Source organism: Pyrus communis, chromosome 14, assembly GCF_963583255.1.
Source record: "Pyrus communis chromosome 14, drPyrComm1.1, whole genome shotgun sequence".
Classification (NCBI taxonomy): Eukaryota; Viridiplantae; Streptophyta; class Magnoliopsida; order Rosales; family Rosaceae; genus Pyrus; species Pyrus communis.
This window is the reverse complement of record NC_084816.1, coordinates 16,117,856-16,127,676: the sequence shown is the minus strand read 5'-3', so window position 1 is coordinate 16,127,676 and position 9,821 is coordinate 16,117,856. Positions and strand designations below refer to the sequence as shown.

Genomic DNA, 9,821 nt, shown 5'->3' with positions numbered 1-9,821 from the left:
TAAGAATACTATAAAACATCACTCGCGGGAACGAACCCCAACTTAACAAAATCAAAATGCTAAAGAATCAATATCAAACACCACCCCTTCTAATATTGCATCCCGTTCCATTTGTCTATTAATCATGTCTCGCCCCAACCCCGATATCCCCAAATATTAGGGTAGGCACGTGCTGGCCGACACCCGAGGGTGACAAAGCCATTAAAAACATGCATACAAGTGAAATATATGCAAATTAGAACGATTATACCAAAATAGAAACATGTTCATAGCATACAACTAACTAAGAATAATATGAAGGAATTAATGGGAAAAGACACGAATAAAAGAATGATACATATGTTGAGAAGACTCGAGGATACCTATGTTGTAAAACCCTGACGCCAGAATCATGTGCCTCGATCCTAACTCCTAAGGGGGCACAAAACAAGAAAATGTGAGTGGACCAAAGTTTATAATAGTACTAATAATAAGAAGACCATTTTATTTATGAATATAATAACCCCATGTTTTAAAAAACCCTAGCATGCCATGAAAAACATTTGTGAAACATCGTAAACCATATCGCGTTGTACTCAACTAGGGGTGTCATAGTCGCCCAAAGGCCAGTACCTGTCCATCACCCGAAGATGAAGCTAAATAACATGTCCATCACCCGAAGGTGAAGCTGCATAAAATAGCATACATCCACACCAACACTAGCCGCGGCTAGTGAAGCTGGGGGTATAATATACATATATCATAACTCACTCTTCCATCATTTGTGTCCTATGGCCATAGACATAATACCCGTGGTGTGCGGATATGCTATATGATAAGTTATAACCCACTAGAGAAGTACTAAAAGCATGTTTCAAAAACTCATAATAAATCTCGAAGTTCAAATGCTCAATTCGTCTCATAAATCCAATGCATTCATATTCATAAATCCAAGATATATCACATTCACAAATCATAAAAGAAATCATACTTAAAAGCCATATAAAATCATATACTCAAATCCACCAATATATAACTCATATTCGAAAACCGTAATATAAGTCATATTCGAAATTCATAGAAATTTATATAAGCAAATCCAATAATTCATAACCGTTATTAAACGTAAATTCGATAAATTATAAATATTCCGTAAAGCAATTTAATTAAATCATGAATTCTATATAAATCATAATTATAGAAATCCGGAAAAACATAATATGAAACATGTTAAATGCACGAAATATAGGAATCATGCTAGGCATATCTTTTATAAAAACATATAAGTAAAGAAGGGGTCCACTCACTTGTTTTAACATTGCCCAAAGCCGCTCGAACTATCGAGGATGTAATCATTTCTTGCTAACGCGCCTAAACACAATTAGGGACCTTTTAGTAAAACTATACTAAAGTTATAATTTCGGAAAATGGATGGCAGATTCTGATTCGGCAAGTCGAGGAACCTCTGGTTTTTCCTCCACCCTTCGTCGCGTGTGGCGGTCGGCCGCCCCGACTAGCCAGAAAATCCAACATCTCCAAAATTTCAAAATTTTACAGGAGTGAAGATCGATGAGAGGAACAACTTTCATACCTACGACCAAGGCTAATTTGGCCGAGAAAAGCCCCAATTTCACGAAAACCCGTTGGAACCCTAGATTTGGGTGTGTTTTGAGTCGACTTCCAAACTCACTCCAACGCCTCAACCATTGCTTGGGCTTTGTTCCTGGGGTTGGGGGGGGGGGTCCAATGGTGGTGGTGGTTGAAAGAAATTGTTTCAGAAATGGGTCGATTGGCGGTGAAGAACCTCACACCCACCGTTAACATTCAAGGCCAATTGTTCTCATTTTTTTTGGGTGGAATTGGTAGAGGGAAAAACCGCTGGATTCCATGACTACCATCCGGGTCGGGTCGAAAAAGGAGAAACAAGTTGTGGATCCTGTGTTTCTCATCTCCCTCATTTCCCATCTTTTATTTCTTCTCCTATTAGTTCATTTCTCTCATCCCTTCCCTGATTGGTTCGTACCATTCTCTCATTTCTCTCCTTTATTTTCTATCTCCACCGCCCATCTTCATTTTCCTTTAATCTGGGCCACACACGTGGCTTTCCAAATTTTGCTCCAAAAATCTGAGGCATTCTAGAAAATAATAAATTTACAATTTTGTCCCCAACTTCATTCGTTAATAACTCCTTCGTTATAACTCCAAATCACGTTCCGTTTGCACTCATGCGTTCGTGTTGACGAGTACTACATGAATACGCCAAGAAAATAGATTTTACATGACACGACAAGGCAATCAACAAAAGTCAATGTATTTGCCTCGAAGGGCATTTTTGTAAATTAACATTTGAAAATTATAAACACTATAATTTTTAGGGTCAGGTCGTTACAAATCATACGAATCAACAATATTTTGCTTGATTTGCTTAAGTTCTATAGGACGGAATAAATAAATCTAAAGAAAATCAATATATAATAAGAAAATTGAGGGTGTAAAAAACATTTTCCTATTGGTGCACTACAGATGCCTTTACAGTTGCTACGACTAGGGCTCTGACCTATTTAGTCTGGCTTCTCTGATGCAATGATATCTAAAGTTAATCACGTATTTTATGTGCAAAAAGTAATATGCCGATAGACTACAGTGCGTAATTGAATTTGAGGAAGAGCTTGGTGTGGTGATCAAAATTTTGGAATGGTTTTTAGTATTCAGGCATAAATGGTGAATTAGATGGTCCATACCCGTATGGATTTTCAGAACAAAAACAACTGAAAAAGGCAAACACAAAAGTAGATTCCCCCCGAAGAATTTGGCAACTTCATCCTCCTCCTGCAGCTCCTTGTGTTTGCATTTCTCCACAAAACCCACTACTGAGTCTAAGTTTCACTCAAGTGTTCCTTTAGTTGCATTTACAAGTTTTCATAGTATTCGATGTTGTATTTCTGTAAAGCTTTAACACATTGGTGAATGCAAGATTAATTAGTTGTAGTTGTGAGTTGAATGTGGTGATATATTGTATGAATAATGAGTGAACTTAATGATACATGTATGCATAGAGACCATTTTCATGTCAAACCGAATGTTTAGGAACAAGTGATTGATCAAGTATATATAGAAGGAATTCATGTTTGTAGAACGTGTAAGTTATACCAAGAAATCAGTTTGGAATATCAAAGAGTTCGTTCAATTAAGTCGTCATGCGAGAGCTCTATGCAGCCCTTGGGATGTTAATCTCCAGAATTTTGTTAATAAGCTGCTTCTGCCCTACTTTTTCTAGTGTTTCCCTTTGCTTTCACATGAATATACAAATTTCCAACATTTTTGCTAATATTACTTCTCTTTTTAAGTGAATTGTTAATTTCTTGTATGTGTAAGAATATGAACCTTCTAGTCGTATAAATTGGATTTTCCTCTTTGTAATCCTCTTCATAATTTGACATTTTTCGTCAAGCAAATTCCGTTGAAATGAGTTCAAAATTTGCAAAACTTGGGGTGGCAGATGTGCTCGCTTATGGTCTATTTGATGCGGTTGCATATACCGCCTTTCTTGTCCTTGCATTTCTCGGGTACAAGAAAAGTACAAGGAAAAATCCAGCAGCTCATTATGTAACAAATGCTCAATTTTCTTTTGCACTTTTTATGAGTGTCATTTGGATGGGAATGGTTAGGTGACATTACTTGTTACTCCAGAAATGTCTGGTTTTGGTATAAAAGCTTAACTGCGAAACGACATCTGAAGGATTTCATGTAGCTACTAAGAAAGTTAGGGAGGGGTCAAACGTCTTAGGTTGAGAGTACATATACAAGGGTGTTAGGTTTACATAATTGGTTTACATAATGAGTTGTTGATGACTACATACACATTGAAAATTTAGCTTATGTTCTTTTGTCTGATGAGGGAGTATTTTTTTATTTTTTCATTTTTTTTTTGGTGGTTACGAAGAGTAAGAAGTAATGAGAGGGAAATCGATCAAATTTCAAGTTTTTGCACTTTGCTTGTTCTTATAAGAAGGAAATCGATCAGTTGTTCCAGTTTTATCTTCCAACTCTCTACTTTCCAATTGTATTTTGGTGTCATTCCATTGTAATCTTAGTTCCATTAAAATGAAGACATTTGAAGAACCTAACGTAAAACATCCGTACAAGAAAAACGCAACTTAGCAACACCAAGAAAACCATCTACGAGAGTTGATCCAATCCAGGCAGGTTGCATAGGGGGTTATTGAAGACAAAGCTGTCGAGATCCATATCAACTGATAGGTGACACAATTCCGCTCCCTAAAAATATGCTTCATGCTTAGCTTAACTCACATCTAACAATTGACTCATTGAAGTTTTGCATCTGCTCGCAATTGTATCAAGTATCAAGAGGATAATAGCTATTAACCATATTTTGTTAGAACAAAGTGACAACAAACACCTCTGTCAATAAGATCTCCTTATTCCAAATTGGCAGAGAATTCCACCCGCACCAATCTTGAACCATCAACATTAAGCTTATACCAATGAATATCAGGAGGTTCCCAAGCAATGGGAGCGGCTTTCCATTAGGTTAATGGGGGAGAACCAACTCAAGCTTTCACCCAGTTCTCGACTTTTTGCGTGTTTACTAACAAGCATAGAATCTGAAGGGCCAGTTGATTCGTAACTTAATAATTGAAAATTAGGAATCAAATCAAATGTTTATTTTTTATTGATAACATATTTGCGAATTTGGTTTAAAATTTTGGTTACCTGATATTATCCTAATGGAAATATCTTGACAACTAAAAAATACATACAAAGATAATTTTGGGTGGTGATATCCACACACATCCTTTTTACTTTTCACACACATCTATTATTTCCTAGCTATTGATCAATTGAAATAATCAAATGACATAAATTAATAAGGGCCTGTTTGGTATCTAACTTGAGAATGAAACTCAAAATTTTAATTTTTTTTCTAAAAACACATGTTTTGATTTAAAAATTTTAAATTCAAAATCTTGTTTTGTATGCAGAAAAAGTCAAATGCCCAGCCCAAGCAATTACCCGACCATTGCATCCATCCCATCCCCAGCGCCGAAAGACCAATTTCCCGACCACCGCATCACTCACTTCCCTAGTGGTGACCCCTTTGGCTATTTACCAACTCCTTACTCCAAACTCGCGGTTACAGAGGCTAATCATGTTGGCGGTCTCAAACCTGAGATCCAACGACCATAGGGAAGATGTGGTGGCTATGGTGCTATGGTGGTGGCTATGGTGGATACAAGTGAGAAGAGATAAGATTGAAGAGGCAACAGAGAAGAGAGGATTGAAGAGGTGGGAGAGATCAATTTGTCTTGGCTAGAGGGAGAAGGATAGAGGTGGTGATTATGGTGGATATAAGCGGGAAGGGATTGGAATGCAACAGATAAAAGAGGATTGAAGAGGGAAGAGGGAAAGAAGTACATCGAATGGGAGATAGGAGAGAGACGGGAGTGATAATCCATAAAATAAAAAGTCTAAAAACACATTTTTTGTGTTTTCATCCAATAGCCCTTGTTTTCAGCTATTTTTGAGTTATGGTTTTGAGAATTGTATTCAAATCCACTACCAAGCAAAGATTTTAAATTTGTGACTCAAAACTTGATTTTGAGTTAAAAACATTGGATCCAAATCAAATACCAAACAGGCCCTAAGTAATGTATGAGAACTAGAGGTCCTTAAAAAAGGTCTATTCACTCGCTACAGCCCATCCCTTGCCGGAAACAGTATTCTTAGCTTTATCTCACACAATTACCCTTTTTTTTCCGTTTTCTTTTGAGTTGCACTGTCTGTTTGGTTCCCAAGAAAACGCAGGAAAATTTATGAAGTTTTTGAGCTTCTGTAGGGTTTACTGAAGTGAATACTTGACTAGGTTGAGTTGGGTTGCTGATAAATTCAAACAAAGAAATTTAGACGCGAATGCTTTTAATTGATTTGAAGAGAAGTTTCTGAGCTAGTTTATTTCTTTTGAATGTTCAAATTGGATCGTATAAATGTGTCTGTGTGATAATTAGATGATTTGATGCACGAGAGAATTCGAGGTCCTCGATATTGCCATCTTCCCTAGGTAAGAGAATTCCCATATATGTGATGATGCCCGTCGATGCCTTCTGGAGTGATGGTACGGGGCATCCAAGGATTAGGAAGTAAGTTTTGTTATGACTTTCTATTGATGAGGCTATGATGCATTTTCATTCTTAATTTAATTGTTATACTCTTTTAAACGACTGAGTATGATTAGCTACAAGGTTGCAGCTAACTGTTTTGGTCTCTTCCCAATTCAAGTTATATAAATGTACATTTCAAAATGTTTCTAACTTTTTATTTTTTAATTTAGTTTCCTTTCAAGTGAGATAGAAACTCCTTATATGTTGCTCAATTTACTGTTGTTTCAGAATCAAGGCCTTAATTGTAGCTTTAAAAGCACTCGAGTTGGCTTGTGTCCACAGAATTGCAGTTGAGGTTTGGTGGGGAATCATAGAGCGTTTCTCTCCTCTTGCTTATGATTGGTCTCTATATGAAGAGCTTTTCAAACTGATTTCTGACTCAGGTTAGGTTTGAAGTTGCATGTTGCCTTGTCTTTTCACTCAAACGTTAACTCTTCTTCTAGCAGAAAAATGGTGTGTAACTCTTCCGATTTGGATCATAGAGGTTTGTCTTCTTCGATATTTTGAAATCCCATTTGAAGTTATTAGTCTGGTACAATGAACATGGCTGTATTGGAAAGCTTAATTTACTCAGTCATACTTTAAGAAACATAACCCATTTGGATGACTAGAGATTATATCAATGTTTCTTCAGTTTCGTGCTCTGCAACGTGCTATGGTACTATGTTCCCCATACTTGACTTTAGCTTTGATATGCTTAAAAAGTTTATCAATGCAAAGGGATGTGAAAGAAAAACTATAGTTTGGTCTTCATTACACACCTATCAGTTTGAATCTTGAATCTAGACAAAGAAGTTGACCTCTTTTTTTTTCCTCCCAGATTGGTGATCAGAATAAGCATATATATTATTGGGACCAAAATGGATTTTCCAATAATGATTATCTTACACTGGGAGTTGACCATGTTTCTCTCTTTTGCGGATGGACTGCCATCCAATGTTATGAAGATTTCATGTCAAGTTTTGCTAAGAAATTTGAATTCTTAATCGGAACTGTAATAGAAGAAATTAGGGTTGGTCTTGGTTCTTCTGGTGAACTTAAGTACATTATAGTTACACTAGAACTACGAGTATGAAGCCAGTCCAATGATTTCTTATGTAACATTGTTACATTGCTCACACAGATATCTTGCACATCCTTTTGGTGATGGTAGATGGAAGTTTCCTGGAATCTGCGAATTCCAGTGCTATGATAAGTACATGTATGTTAAAAATCTTTCATTCCTCTGACGGAAATTTGGTTGTTATTGAATTGTTATGTTTACAACCTTGTTCCTTTTAGGTTGGGTGACCTAACGATGGCTGCACGCAAGGAAGGAAAACCTCAGTGGGAAGAGAAGGGACCACAAAAGGCTGGTTGTTACAACAGTCTCCCATCTGAAGTTCCGTTCCTTGGAGATGTTGAGGAAAGCTTTCTTTCTGATTATGGGTGTTTTTTCCTTGTATGAATCTTGATGAAAGCAGCTTGCTTAATTATCTCCCATGAAAATTTTTTGCATAGCTAAAACCTAGTGTAACTTGCATGACATAATTGCTTTTATCATTCTGTTCATGCACATTTCATCCTCGAACTATCACTTAGAATGAAATGCAAGCGATGAATTGAAGTTGTGTTTCTTTAGCCATGCAAAATTTCTGTGTAGCTGCATGTAAACAACATGGGCTTGCAATATATATTTTTAATCTTTACTGGAACTTTTCTTATAACTAACTCTATTTGCTTGGTTGTACTTGCGGACTGTTTGCTACTTAAGTCTTAACTACTCTTACGCAACATGATTAAAAAGTAGATATGTTTTAATGATTTAGTATGAAGTCATGACAAGGGAACGGGTTTTTACGAAACTGCACTAAGTTAATTCAATTTTATTAAGAATGAAAATGCATTGATGCTTGTCTTCTAGAGGGGAAAAAAAATCATCATAGGATGTACTAGTTAGTAAACTAAGGACAATTATGGAGTATAAGAGAAAAATTAAATTATATTATGGTTCTTTGTCATGCAATACTTGGTATAACATGATTGAACTTATTGGAAAACATTGTGGAACTTAGGAGATCTGACGGTGGCTTGACTCGATCGTTGTAGGAATGGTGCAGTGGTAGGTTGCTCGATCATGCAGATGATATTCTTGCAAAGGCAGCTAACATTTTGAAGAAATATCAAGAAAACAAGCAAACTTCAATTATATTGGCGGCTAAAATTGGTGGAATATGTTGGTGGTATCAGGCGACAACACACCCTACTGAACTTACAGCAGGATACTACAACACTGCTGTTAGAGATGGTCATGATCCTGTTGCTTCACTTTTGTCTTCATGGAGCTGCTTTGCATGTTCCGTAAGGTTCTAAGTTTTAAGGTTCTGACTGGAATATTGTTGATTGTCCAACCTGATAATTAGGGTTGCTTAGACATCCGCTTGATTTCAAATGTATCTTTTCTACCAAGTTCACATACTAAATATCTTAATGCAGCTGCTTAGAAATGATGGATGGTGATAACCCAGCATCTTGTCTTTGTAGCCCAGAAGGATTACTCTAACAGGTACGAGGCCTGTTGATAGATAATGTTTCCTTAGGTTGTTGCTTTTTTGGCACTTTTTTTTTTTACTTACTTTAGATATTTTTTTGTATAATTCAAGCTTTTAAGTTAGGTAGGACTAGCCCATGCAGCTGTGCTTGGCACGGCAGGTCGTGCAGGGTCTGTGGGTTCAACATGGGCTTGGAACGGGCCAATATGAGCTTTTTAAGTGTTACAGATATTGGGTATTATTGATCAGTTTTTTAGGTTTCTTTTAGTATTTTATAATTCCTTATGAGGTAAATCTTTAATTTTAATTGGGTTGTCTTGCCCGGATAATAAAGAAGAAACATATGACAAGTTCATCAATAATCATTTTCTGTTTTATTGAAATTTGGAATACAATTTTGATATTAATAGACAACAAATATAGATTCGCATCACTATACCATAAATTAGTATGTTACTACTTTGGATTGGCAGGGTCTGTCCATTTACACCCCTGGGTGGTGGTAGTGGTGGCTTGCTGATGGCTTTCTTCTATAAAATGTCTGGCCTTATGCTTTGTTTATTGTATATTTAAAATATTATACAATTCCAATGTAATCTAACAAGATTTGATTTGCACCAGATATGGAGTGTTTCAAAGAAAATGGTACATTTGATCAGGAGAAATACCGATGAACGATTTGACAGGGTAAATTCATCACTTGCTCAATAACAAAAGCAAATTTCAGGTACCATTTATTTCTATTAGACAAATATTGGATATTGCAAATGTCATATAACTAGAAACACATGGTTTCTGATAGCGTTTAATAGTTAACCACTTTTTCTTTTGCCCATTATGTCCTGCGTATTCACACGTTTGCTTTTCTCCTGCAGTTTGGTTTATGGAAAATACATGCTAACTGTTACCATTCCCAGGCCAAAGCAGTAAGATCATTTACGTATTTCAAAATGAATGATAAGATCTTTAGGGCTGAAAATTGGAGTAACTTTGTTCCTTTAGTTAAAAAGATGAGCACAAATTGGTAAAGCAGCCAAAAAACCCAACTTACCAGTAAGTTTATTGAACTACCTAGTTAAGCAGCCTCACTGCTTTATAATTTTTTGTCAAGGGCATGTGTAGAAGTTTGTAA

At 36.3% G+C, this 9,821-nt stretch overlaps 1 pseudogene; it reads left to right on the top strand.

The window, feature by feature from the left end:
• The first annotated feature begins 4,992 nt into the window (after positions 1-4,992).
• LOC137714445 (inactive beta-amylase 4, chloroplastic-like) lies at positions 4,993-9,717 on the top strand (annotated as a pseudogene).
• Positions 9,718-9,821: the final 104 nt, after the last annotated feature.